Source organism: Clarias gariepinus, chromosome 23, assembly GCF_024256425.1.
Source record: "Clarias gariepinus isolate MV-2021 ecotype Netherlands chromosome 23, CGAR_prim_01v2, whole genome shotgun sequence".
NCBI classification, from domain to species: domain Eukaryota; kingdom Metazoa; phylum Chordata; class Actinopteri; order Siluriformes; family Clariidae; genus Clarias; species Clarias gariepinus.
Window position 1 is genome coordinate 22,869,014 of NC_071122.1, and position 14,875 is coordinate 22,883,888.

Below are 14,875 nucleotides of genomic sequence, written 5' to 3' on the forward strand. Positions count from 1 at the left end.
TGCAGCTCACACAACTCCAGGATTTATTTATTTTCATTAATTCCCTTTGGATACTTTATAAAGTATTTATATTTTTTTTCTTTATTAATTTATTTGTATCCATCTATCAATCAATCAATCTGTTAAAAGTACTGCAATGTGCACCATACACACACCATCCGACATCATACACACACACCATCCGACATCATACACACACTCCATCCGACATCATACACACACACCATCCGACATCATACACACACACCATCCGACATCATACACACACTCCATCCGACATCATACACACACTCCATCCGACATCATACACACACACCATCCGACATCATACACACACTCCATCCGACATCATACACACACACCATCCGACATCATACACACACTCCATCCGACATCATACACACACCATCCGACATCATACACACACTCCATCCGACATCATACACACACTCCATCCGACATCATACACACACACCATCCGACATCATACACACACACCATCCGACATCATACACACACACCATCCGACATCATACACACACACCATCCGACATCATACACACACACCATCCGACATCATACACACACACCATCCGACATCATACACACACACCATCCGACATCATACACACACACCATCCGACATCATACACACACTCCATCCGACATCATACACACACACCATCCGACATCATACACACACTCCATCCGACATCATACACACACACCACCCGACATCATACACAAACACCATCCGACATCATACACACACTCCATCCGACATCATACACACACTCCATCCGACATCATACACACACTCCATCCGACATCATACACACACTCCATCCGACATCATACACACACACCATCCGACATCATACACACACACCATCCGACATCATACACACACACCATCCGACATCATACACACACTCCATCCGACATCATACACACACACCATCCGACATCATACACACACACCATCCGACATCATACACACACACCATCCGACATCATACACACACACCATCCGACATCATACACACACACCATCCGACATCATACACACACACCATCCGACATCATACACACACTCCATCCGACATCATACACACACACCATCCGACATCATACACACACTCCATCCGACATCATACACACACACCACCCGACATCATACACAAACACCATCCGACATCATACACACACTCCATCCGACATCATACACACACTCCATCCGACATCATACACACACTCCATCCGACATCATACACACACTCCATCCGACATCATACACACACACCATCCGACATCATACACACACTCCATCCGACATCATACACACACACCATCCGACATCATACACACACTCCATCCGACATCATACACACACTCCATCCGACATCATACACACACTCCATCCGACATCATACACACACTCCATCCGACATCATACACACACACCATCCGACATCATACACACACACCATCCGACATCATACACACACTCCATCCGACATCATACACACACTCCATCCGACATCATACACACACTCCATCCGACATCATACACACACTCCATCCGACATCATACATACACTCCATCCTGCACCTTACACACACTATCCAACACCCTACACACACTCCATCCGACATCATACACACACACCATCCGACATCATACACACACTCCATCCGACATCATACATACACTCCATCCTGCACCTTACACACACTATCCAACACCCTACACACACCATCCAACACCCTACACACACCATCCAACACTATACACACACTCTATCCAGCACCTTACACACACTACACCCTGCACCCTACACACACCATCTGACATCATACACACATTATCTCCATCCTGCACCTTACACAGTTTATCTCCATCTTACACCTCACACACTCCATCCAACACCCGACACACACAATCCTACACCTTACACACACTGTCCTACACCTGACACACACTATCCTACACCTCACACACACTATCCTACACCTCACACACACTATCCTACACTTCACACTCACTATCCAACACACAACACACTCCATCCTGCACCGTACACACACTACCGTATTGCAATTTTTTAAATGATCACAATGATTTAAAAAAAATCCGGATTTTGTTTTTTTCTTTGTGATTTCGTTACAATTCTAAACAAACTTAAAAAATAATGAATAATGAATAATGAATAATGAATAATGTTTTGCCAACGTGTGAATAGTTTAGAGAACGCCACCTGTAGGATTAGAGCCGATCGATGACGCTTTGACACTTCAAATACAAAAAAAATACATTTAAATTTTAACTTTGTAATACACCACTAAATCATTTTCTTTCATTTCTAATGCACACTACACTGCCTTACACCACCTTACACACTCCATCCTGCACCTTACACACACAGTCCTGACCCCTACATAAACTATGCAGCACCTTACACTCTTTCTTGCACCTTACACACACACTCTCTCTTCCATGACCTGCTCCAGTGGCTCCATGAGCACTGCACATTACTCATCCATCAGTGATTTGTCAGGTCCTTCATTAAGGCTTATAAATCAGGCCAAACTCAATAATGTGCAGTGCATCGAGTCTATAACCACACACACTAAAACACACTGCACTCTGACCCACACACACACACACACACACACACATTCGATTGCTTATACCGAAGTAAGAATCTTTGAATATCGAGGGTCGATCCAAATGTTTTTGCAGTGAGCCGAAGCCTGTATTTAGCATTAGCTCCAGGATAGCAAGTTCGCTTAGATAAACACGTCCGGATGTTGAATTCCGCAGTGTCGCGTTATTGTGACAGTATTAAACATGGACTGTACGAGCCAGTTCCCCTCCACGAGACATTCATTAATTATTCATAACGTGTAGATTATAGCAATCACACCCTGCGCCGCTCGTTACTGAGGAGAATAAGTTCGGAGAGGTAGCGGCATCGTAGCAAAACAACTTCTACTACAATAAAAAGAAAATGCACCACCTTGTGGTGTTGTTTGGTATTACCTGTAACCGCATTACTAATTCTCTGATCGTTACAGTAAATATATTAGATTTTTGAAAAAATTGGCCTGTCAGGGAGGCAGGGAGGCACACAAACACTACACTGGCCCACACACACACACAAACACACACACTACACTCTACACTTTGGACCGTACTATATAACAGGCAGACCAAGGTTCTCGACATAAAAATGACAGACACACACACAGAGATTTCTGCCTTTATTAGAGATAAGAACATAATCAGCGCTCTCCCACCGAAGCTTCGAATATTTGATGTTGATCACTACCGAATACTCGAAGCTTAAAAAATGGTATTCGGAGCAGCCCTAATGACTATATATAGAGATCTAAATACTAACACTTGCATGACATTTCGACCTGGGCTTAAATCAAATTTTATTGACCGGACCTTTTTAAATTTTAATTCAGGACCATGCAACCTGCACACACGCTCGGCACAGGTTTTACATCGGATGCCCTTCCTGACGAAACCCTCCCATTTTTTCTGGCTTGGAATCAGCACTACATTGATTGGCTGGGGTTTGGGCTACACACATTTTATATACAACACTCGGGCCCACACTATACACTATACATTACACTCTACACTCCAACACACACACACCCTATACAAAACATTACACTCGGGCCCACACTATACACTATACTCTACACTCGACTCCACACACACTATACACTACACTTTTGTCCACACACACTTTATACAACACATTACACTCTGGCCCTCACTATACACTACACTGTACATTACACACTACATTCGGACCCACACACACATACCTCTGGCCCACACTACACTCTACACATCTACACTCTGGCCCACACACTCTATACAACACTTCACACTCAGGCCCACACTACACACTACACTGGCCCACACTACACACTACTCTCTACACTCTGGTCCACACTACACACTAAACTCTGGCCCACACTACTCTTCACACTCTCGTCCAAACTACACACTACACTCTGGTCCACACTACTCTCTACACTCTGGTCCACACTACACACTACACTCTGGCTCACACTCTCGTCCACACTACAAACTACACTCTGGTCCACACTACACACTACGTCCCGGCCCACACTACACTCTGACCCACACTACACACTACACTCTGGTCGACACTACACACTACACTCTGACCCACACTACACACTACACTTTGACCCACACTACACACTACACTCTGGTCCACACTACATTCTACACTCTGACCCACACTACACACTACACTCTGGCTCACACTCTCGTCCAGACTACAAACTACACTCTGGTCCACACTACACACTACGCTCTGGCCCACACTACACTCTGACTCACACTACACACTACACTCTGGTCGACACTACACACTACACTCTGACCCACACTACACACTACACTCTGGTCGACACTACACACTACACTCTGGTCGACACTACACACTACACTCTCGTCCACACTACACACTACACTTTGACCCACACTACACTCTACACTCTGGTCCACACTACAAACTACACTCTGGCCCACACTACACTCTGGTCCACACTACATACTACACTCTACACTCTGGTCCACACGACACACTAGCGCACACTACACTCTGGTCCACACTACACACAAAACTCTGGCCCACACTACTCTCTACACTCTCGTCCACACTACACACTACACTCTGGTCCACACTACACTCTACACTCTGGTCCACACTACAAACTACACTCTGGTCCACACTACAAACTACACTCTGGTCCACACTACATACTACACTCTACACTCTGGTCCACACGACACACTAGCGCACACTACACTCTGGTCCACACTACACACTAAACTCTGGCCCACACTACTCTCTACACTCTGGTCCACACTACACACTAAACTCTGACCCACACTACTCTCTACACTCTGGTCCACACTACACACAAAACTCTGGCCCACACTACTCTCTACACTCTCGTCCACACTACACACTACACTCTGGTCCACACTACACTCTACACTCTGGTCCACACTACACTCTGGTCCACACTACATACTACACTCTACACTCTGGTCCACACGACACACTAGCGCACACTACACTCTGGTCCACACTACTCTCTACACTCTGGTCCACACTACACACTACACTCTGGTTCACACTACTCTTTACACTCTCGTCCACACTACACACTACACACTGGTCCACACTACACACTACACTCTGGTCCACACTACACACTACACTCTGGTCCACACTACAAACTACACTCTGGCCCACACTACACTCTGTTCCACACCACACACTACACTTTGGTCTACACTACACACTACACTCTGGCCCACAGTAGACACTACAAACTACACTCTACACATATTATACACTACACTTTATACTCTGACACACACACAAAATCACACACACACACTATACTCTACACTTTATAATCTGACTCACACTCTCACTATACACTACACTTTAGTATCTGGCCCATACACACTATACACTAGACACTACACTATGACCATATTAAACACTATCCCCTGCACTGTATAAGTCCTAAACCACATGCATTGGCTCAGTGGTCTGCACTTTGTATTCCCTCCACTCTGCACCCTACTTCACCCTAGATTTGCTAATAAATGACATGATGCGTTAATTAATTACATGCTGAGTTTAACATGCAACAGCTAGGAGAGTGCTTAACTGCTCAGTGATTTGGTTCTGTAGGACAGAAAAAGTGGAACTCCTTGACTGTGGCAAACTCTACAGACAAACTCAGTGACCCTGCATGAGTCTTATTTAGTGCAGAATGTCTATTCGATTTGAAACATGACATCCCTACAAGAAACAGTTTATAGTGTATACTACACTGTATGTGGCACAGACTTTACACTACGTTATTCAGTTACATATCGCAATTCTTTTGTGTGGCAATTCATGTATAACTACACTGACTCCAAAAGTATTTTTGTAATCTTTTTTTTTTGTTTGTTTATAAATGTTTGCATTTAAGGTAGTGAAATGCTGCAGTTCCTCTATAATCCTACAGGTGGTGCAATCGAAAATATTAACACATTGTCAGACAGCACACTCTATCCTGCAATATTGTTTTGCACAATTATTACAAAATCAAAAAAAAAAAAAATTGAATCATGATATTTATAAAATCTTGATACAAACAGAATCGCAATGTAAATTGAACCGGCACTGAGTATCGTGATATTATCCTATCGGGCGGTCCCTGTTGATTCCCATTCCAGCCCTATAGCCTACAGCATAAACAATACACACTATGCATTATATCCTACATATTAAAATTTACACTACCTGCAATCTTCACACCCAATAGCCTAGGCAATAGAGATTTTGTGCGCTGTATTCTAGACCCCATCATCCACACATGCTCAAATCCGCACAACCATCCCCAATGCATCACCCTGCCATTACCATGTGCTCTACACCACTCTCCTCTATGCCCAACATCTTACACTCTACACTTTGTGCCTTATTAATTGGTATGTATAAAAACGATAGCTAGGTATACACACACACACACACACACACACACAGAACATTTTATTAACACTCACGTTTCGTCATTCACACTTTCCCGCACATCTGCAGAGTTAAATCTCACTCTCTGCTCTTAATTTAAAACGGCATGCATTACATCCAGCTGTTTAGATGACAGATTTGCTTCCCCAAAAATAAATATGGCACAAAATAAATAAATAAGTAAACACCTATTTAATAAGATCATTTTTTTAATAATAGATGTGTAGCTTGAATTCTGGTTTTACAACCAAAAAAATTATAAAAGTGCTAAGTGGACAGTCCTTGTCCAGGGTTAAATAAACAATGTGCTTGTTGTTTAATTAGGGTTTTCCTTCAACTTCTTATAATGTGATTTACATGTTTTTCTCAGATCCTTTAGTCAAATCAGTCAATACACTTTTTTTTTTTTTTTTGGGGGGGGGGGGGGGGGGGACCGAGTCGAGAGCTGTCAATCAGGCAAAGTCTCAGCGACTGGCAGGAAAGAAGGCCCAGGTGGAATAAAGCATTCATGAGTGTCGCTGATACAAAGCTGGGTTCAGGATCAATTAAACTGCAAAAGAGAAAGAGCACCACTTCATACAGAGAGAGAGAGAGAGAGAAAGAGAGAGAGAGAGAGAGATAGGAAGGTACTGTAGCAATCGAACAGAGACGGTTTAATCCGAGACTGGAGCAAGAAGAGAGGAGAGGAGAGGAGAGGAGAGGAGAGGAGAGAGAGCGATGAAAAAAGATGAGATGAGAAGTTGAAGATGACAGCATTTCAACCTCTGCTGTGTGATCCAGAACCTCTGCCTCGCTCTCTTGTGCTAGCTCAAATGCAAAGAGCCTGCGGGAAACACGTTCCATCCTGAGACCTCGCTCCGTCAGAAAACAACCCACAGCAACCAACCTGTTTTCCTCTCTTTCAGTCCAGCACATCCCCATCGACAAGCCTTGCTTCTCGATCCTGCTCTATCCTCAAGAGAGGAGAGGAGAGGAGAGACTGCATAGAGAGACGATAGTAAAAAAAGCATCCTTTATTTGTAGACTTGTCTTCTCATATTCTGTCATCCATCTATTTTAATTCAGGCTCGCACTTAAAATGAAAAGAAAAGAGGAGCAGAGATGAAACGCAGCAGACTAAAAGGGGACGCTGAACCTCCAGATGAAAAAAAAACTGAGCTCAATCTTTCCCCCTTTTTCTCGTCTCCGCCGCTCTCACCCGAGGCGCAGCACAGCACCGTGACACATAAGGCCCAGATGAAAGACACGACTGTGCTTGTGTCCCTGTCTGTCCACAGAGAGCCACGTCCTGTCGCAGGTCACACTTTACAATTCTTAGACAGAATCGGGTTCTGTCTTCAAACGCTGCGTTTTTCGTGATGTGCATCCTCTGTGCAAAAGTAATGGCTCCCACTTTTCACGAGTGAAATGGAAGAGATGAGGGCAGGGAGCGAGGCATGCTGGTCAAGGCAGACAGCTCCGACACACTACGGCCATGATCTCATTACTGCACCAATTAACATGCAGGAGGTCTGCTCTGTCCCATAGAGAGGACACAAGGGAGCAAATGTGTGTGTGTGTGTGTGTGTGAGTGAGAGAGTTACTAACCTACACAATCATACTCACATTGTGTGTGTGTCCTCATTAAACATGTTCCAATCGTCCTATGCATTTAAGTAACTTTATCACAATTATCTGTAAATTGGCACCGCGCGAGCGCGTCAAATTAATACGCAATAACATTCTTAACAAGTCTTATTTATTCTAAATAAATATTTGCACTCGATATTAAACTGAACATCTGATCATGTTTGTAAACCTAATTTGTTTTATATACTTCAACTATTTTAACCGTAAAAGAGCGCGCGCATCATCATCATCATCATCATCGCTGTGTCGTGCGCGCGCGAGGCCACTGGTCACCGCCTTGGCGGGAAGAGGTAACAGGCGGAGAAGCGCAGCGCGCGAGAGACAGAGGGAGACAGAGAGAGCGAGAGAGTGCGATGGATAAAAGCGCAACAAAAAAATAATACATGAGCACGCGGGGGCTCTACTGTGTAAAGCTCTCCGCGAGTGCGGTGCGGTGCGGTGCGGTGTGGCGCGGCGCGTGCGTCCTGGACTAAAGCTCGTGCAGCTGGTTGGTGTCCTCGCGCTTTTAAATGCAAGGCATATCAGGAAAAACACAGAGCTTCATCCATGAATTAAGTTTCCGTATGATTTCCGATGCGATTAAACACAAAATAAACACTTTTTTTACACTGGATTTGAAATACTAAATAAATAAAAATATGAATAAATAAATGAAAATTACCAGACTTACCGTTTTATCTATTGGAGCAGGTACATCCTCGATCGTTTCCGGTGAGCTCGCGCACTCTCGCCGCCGCTCCGGATTAACTGCTGCGGGGGCCGCCGGTCCATCACAGCCAAAACCGCGAGCGAGAACGGGGGTTAAAGAAGCAGCGGTTTGTTTTAAAACTGTTTGTTTTAGCTTCCTATTTTTCCACAAAAAATCAGGATAACCAGGGTGCCGTTATGAAATAAAAAATGTCTCCGTTTACCGAAAAAAACTGTCAGAAGCGAGAACATTAAATCCGTAGAGGACGTTTTAAAGTGATCATGAGTTATAAAATAAAGGGAATTAGTTAATTTAAAAAAAAAAAAAAAAACGTCTCCCACTGCATCCGTGAGCCCTAACGGTGCGCCTCGTGCGGTGTGGGTCGCGCGAGCGACGCGGTCCGTTGGTGAGCTGCGCTGCGTCCTCGCGATCGATTTGAATTTTGCCAACTCCGCCGCTGCGCGCACGTGCGCCGCGCTCGCTCACTTCTCTCTCGCGCTCGCTCTCTCTACACCCCGCAACCTTCCCCTCCTCCTCCTCCTCCTCCTACACGATGTTTCTTTTTTTTTTTGGCTCGCCGCGATTAGTGATGTCATAGCTTTCGAGTGTTTGGGGAAAGAAAGAAAGAAAGAAAAACCCGGGGGTCAGACATTCTGTCATCATTTGTCATAATGAGATATGCGCGTTGTGTGCTCTCTCTCTCTCGGTATATGATGGAGTTTTTAATCGTGCACGATAAAGATCTTGATCGATAAATTTTGTGTAAAGTTATGTCTTGGATGAAGTGATGGAGGAAGATGACAAGAGGAAGAATGATAATGAGGAGAAGGAAGATGACAAGAGGATGATGATCGAATGTTGATGAGGGTGATGATGAAGAGAAGACTGAAAAGGATGAGATGAAGGAGAAGGAGGATGTTGATGAGAGGAATGAGATGATGAGGAGAAGCAGGAGGATGATAAAATGGGTAAAATGATTTAAATTTTAGACTTTGATTTGTTTAATCCGGCTATATGTCCCAAATCACACACTAGGCCACACACACTACTGCACGCCAGAGCGGGCCAAGAACAAAACCTGTTCCCAGAACCTCAGATCCATAAGCTAATGTAATAAACAACAATCAGCCAACATCCAGAGTGTTCAGCTAATCTTCCACCATTCTAATAATTCGTTTTTTCCAGCATGCTACAGTTTTAATATCTACAGCAATTACAATTTTAATAACAACAGTGCAAACAGAAGAATCATTTTATGTGAGTCATTAAAGCTTTGGAGTCTTGAGCTTAATCTTCTCCTGGAGATTGAAACACTGTACAATTACAGTTACAGTCAGTCTAATGGTATTTAATTTTGTTTCATAGTTTTATAAGTGACCAGGCAATGAACTATCACAATGAGTAACACAGGTTATTCATTTATATTTCTTTAAAATCGTGTTAATATCCACAGCGGGAAAAGAATATCTAACATAACATTTTAGATAACATTTTAGATATTTTTCTATGAGGTTAACCATAAATTTCTTCATAAGCTGAAATAAATGGAATAAGTGGTCGGTCAGATTCAAGAGAACACCTTGCACATGGTTTACATTAAAATATAAATTTTTTAATTGAAACAGAATTTCTAAACGCAGTTTAGACAAGTTTCTAGACAGGATTACTTCATTTCACAGAGCATGAGCGAAAACATAATATATCTCTCAATGATGTAATCTAAATATCTATACATATACAGTATATATATATATACTGTGTATATATATATATATATATATATATATATATATATATATATATGATCTTGAAGAAACTGCTAAAAAATACACAGGATGGAGTGGGAATAATCAAATGAGTCCTGAAAACATCTAATCATGGAAAAAAAAGTGGAATTTCAGACAAGCTGACTAATACAGCTTTTTCTCTTAATACCCAAAAATCCATCCAGTATCCGTTACACCCGTTTCCATTCCAATGGCACGCGACATACGCTTTTAGTCCACATGTAACTCTGCACCTCGTGCACTTTCCACTTCTTGTCTAAATATTTTGCGTCTTTCACCGCATCATCACCCGATATACACACACCCCCTCTTCTCCCTCACCAATATGTAGCAGATGAAACGTGAAATTGGACAGCATGTTTTGGCCTTGGAAAAACAAGTCGTAAAAAAAAAAAAAAAAGTAAAAGAGCATGGCAAGGTTGTTTGTGGTTAATATTTTATTAGGCGTGCCTTAAAAAAGGGCTGAAAAAAGATCTTCAGTGAGGGGAAAATAATAGCGCTGCAATACGGGAGGCCAGATTAGGGTTCTTGAAGAGGAGATCACCTGCAGAAAAAGCATGAGAAGAACTTCACTACTTTCTACAGTAGCCATTTTTTGCTTCCGAGACTTGCTTGTATGTTTCACAGCAGACTTAAGGAATAGTTCAAAAGGGTTACTGAAGAACTTTTTTCTGTTTCTTATTTCCGGCCCTATATCTGAACAGTTCCAGTTTTTTTTTTTGTTATGCCAAACAGTGACCTGTGAATCATTCTAGCATTGAAAAACATCTTACTTAAACCATGAACCAGTGAGAAACAGGTGTAGATGATGAAAGATGATCAGTATCATGTGATTCTGAATGCTGAGTGGTTGAAACAGACGAGAAGGGAAATGAGGTTGCTGTTGTATCTTTAGGCACTTTGCAGCCAGTCATGGTCAAACATTTGTTCCAGTTTCTTTAATTTAATGTAATCTACATTGATACCTTGAATGTAATATGAAGAAATAAGGTGGGGGTCTACGGTACTGTAAAATCACGAATTATAATAAAGTGTGTTTAAGTGGTGTCTTGAGAACATATTCTGGTACTAACAGTGTGTGAGTATATACAAACTGTGTATACGTAATAAGCATGTAATGACATCAGTGTATACATTTTGCTTTCAGGTCTGCAGTTATTAATTTAAATGATGATGTAACCTGTATTTCTTTACAGCAACCTTTTTTCCTGATATAGTGTTACTTAACATATTTGGAGTACAATACAAGGTCATTTCAGCACTAGAACTAAACAACTTAATGACTATCCATGGCATAAAAAAGTAACACAGCTAGTTCGTACGTGTGTATGCAAGAAAGCAGAATTTATACACTGCGCATGGAATATCCTCAATCAATTTTCGATTTACACGAACCGGAGTCGCCGGCCGGACCCCGAGTCCTGCTTGCACGTGAACCCTTGCACGTATTCGCTCAGAGAGCTTAGCTCCACGGTGTCCTGTATGATGCGTGTCCTTCCCGAAAGAACAATTAAGGGCTGCTTTGTAATTCAAGGCCGATGATTTGCATGTCCCGTATTACCATATGTCCCATAATACCCAAGGCCACCCCGTTTGATGACAGAGAGTCTCGACTGATACAGTAGATTAGATTTAATAGCTGCGTATGTGAGCTGCTTCCCTAAACATCCTCTTAGGAGCCCACTATCGTGTTCTGCTCGGTGCTCAAAGATTAAAGACGCGGTTTAGTTTCCTCTCCGGGTGAGAAGGTAATATTATAACTGCACGTAAATCTGAGCAGACCGAACACTTCGCACTTTCAGCTTCACAGTCAGAAGTTCAACGTAATTACAGAAACACAATATTTCATAAAAGGGGAGGTTTTTTTTTTGGAAGCACTTGAGCGGTTAAATAAACTTCACAGGGGTTCTTAGACCTTTCGAGATCAGGGACCGCCGGAACTGGAAAATTAAAAAGTGCACAATAATAGTGTTGGCCTTCTAGGTTTTTGAGATTTAATGAACAAACAGCTTAAAAACAGTGAGCTGTGATTTCCACCACTGTAACCAACGAGCCGTTGGGGCGTCCAGACTTAATGACCAAGGTTTAGTGTGCTACACCACAACAACAACAAAAAAATCACTAACCTGTGCTGGATATTGGGCGGCTATTGGGTGAAGGATATAAAGGATAACAAATACACTTGTATGTTCCCACTCGACTGCATTACAAGTGAAATCAATTTGTTTTTACAAGGTAAAAAACACACACTCCGAAGCGTTTGGCTTACAGTAAATCATTAACATGAACCGCAATGGTGCCTGGAGTTGTGTTGGAAAGAAGTCACAGCGTCACGGCTGATCAGTCTTCATTATCAGGCGAGAAGAAAACGATTGCAGTGAGCAGCCTATAGTGGGGATAAGTGTATGTCTCACTGACTGTGACGTCACATTCCCTGTTATGACATCACAAAACTGTGCTCTCGTCAAAATTAAGAAGAAGACAACCATTGCAGCGTTGATAAAGCAATAAAAAAAAAAAAACCCTCAAATCAATATTTTTAGATTTATGTTCTGGAAACCTGACGTTCCTGTCCACGCCGTGACTCTGTAAGACGATCTCGTGTGGTGAGGCCTCGGAACGTTCCTCTTTATGAAATGAGATTTAGACGAAGGCGTAGATAAACACACACGCATATAGGATAACACATATTACCGCGTAAATAGGAACGTGGAAAACCATAAAGGATGATGAAAAGAAAATCCAGCCAGGCTTCAGATCGACCAGAAATCATCTCCTCGCGTCGTCTTCTAATATCGAGACGCAGACGGAAGAAAAGCAGAAGGGATAAAATGATGCTGAGCGGTTCATTTAGGCCATGGAGAAGAAAAGAGGGGAAAGAAAAAGACTAACGTACACTTATTGACTGATTCGAGCAATAAAACGAGGGGCGGCTTTTATTGTAAAGCAGTGTCATCATCATGTGTCATCCTGGCAGCACGCAGGACGGACATTTATCACAGAAAGAGAGAGAGAGAGAGAGAGGAAACATTCTGACAAGATTTAGCCTTTAATTGTTTTACAAAAACTAATGGATGAGAAACGATGGTTTAATAATAAATGACACATAAGTAAAAAATAGGCTTACTGATTGTTTAATGTCAAAACTGGATTTTTCCAAAGTGTAATATATCATCCTGTCGATATCACAATCATCAAAACGTCCAAATATATAATGGATTTGTCAGCATGTCAAAAATAATGGCACCCCGACTAACAAGTCATTTATTTTAACACACTTCCATACAAAAACCTGGGAAAGAAAAGAATAGATGTGTGTGTGTGTGTGTGTTAGTGAGATGTTGGATGGAGTTTGTCATTCATCACTGCGCCACAAAACTTTTCCATGCATCTTTTATGACATTTGAAGCTGATTGAGGGTAAGAGCTCCAGAACCATCTGAAGAAATCACGGGCATTTACAGGTCTTGTAAAAAAAAAAAAAAAAAAAAAACATTTTAAAACAGGACAAACCTACTACATTGAAAATAATACGTTATACACAACATACATCCAGAACACAACTAAAAGTCGAGTCAGATCAGGATAAATCAGCAGCTCTCGCATTATAATAGTTTTGTTCCAGCATTTTGTGGCAACATGAATAACTGCCAATTCCTGCAGCACACACACAAACACACACACACACACAAATAATAAAACTGTCTGATCTCAGAGATCACTCGTGGTCTTTTACTGCCATCTAGTGCACCAGGAGTCGCAGAACGCAATCTCGAATAAAGACGGGGAAATGGCGGTGTGTTTTTAAGGTCACGCAGATTAATGATGGTGACAGGACGGCCTGGACTCGTGCCCTTTGCGGTGCACTCATAGCTCATACCGAGCAGAGAAAGTAATGCGATGCCGAATGGGATTGCAAGCAGAAGCAGTCCAATTAATAATTTTAGAAATCACACACACACAAAAAGCAGAAAACTTTTCTGCCTTGATTTGCTCTAAAACTATTGATTTGCTAACTTCTAAACATTTTTCAGGATGAGTAAATAAACAAAAACACAAAAAAGAAAGCCCTTTTTTTAAAAATACGTTCATTTCAAGTTTCAGACACATTCGTGTACACATTCTTTGAAAAAAAAAAAAAAAAAAGAAAAAGACAAAGTTACATTCAATCTTCAG

General features: G+C 42.1%; 1 protein-coding gene across 1 annotated transcript in view; it reads right to left on the bottom strand.

The window, feature by feature from the left end:
* The window catches only part of tafa4b (TAFA chemokine like family member 4b), a 64,530-nt gene extending 55,243 nt beyond the window's left edge, over window positions 1-9,287 (bottom strand). The window contains exon 1 of the mRNA XM_053483513.1: window positions 8,896-9,287. The gene's annotated coding sequence lies outside the window, so the exon portion shown is untranslated. The remainder of the gene's footprint in view (window positions 1-8,895) is intronic.
* Between the last annotated feature and the right edge of the window lie 5,588 nt (window positions 9,288-14,875).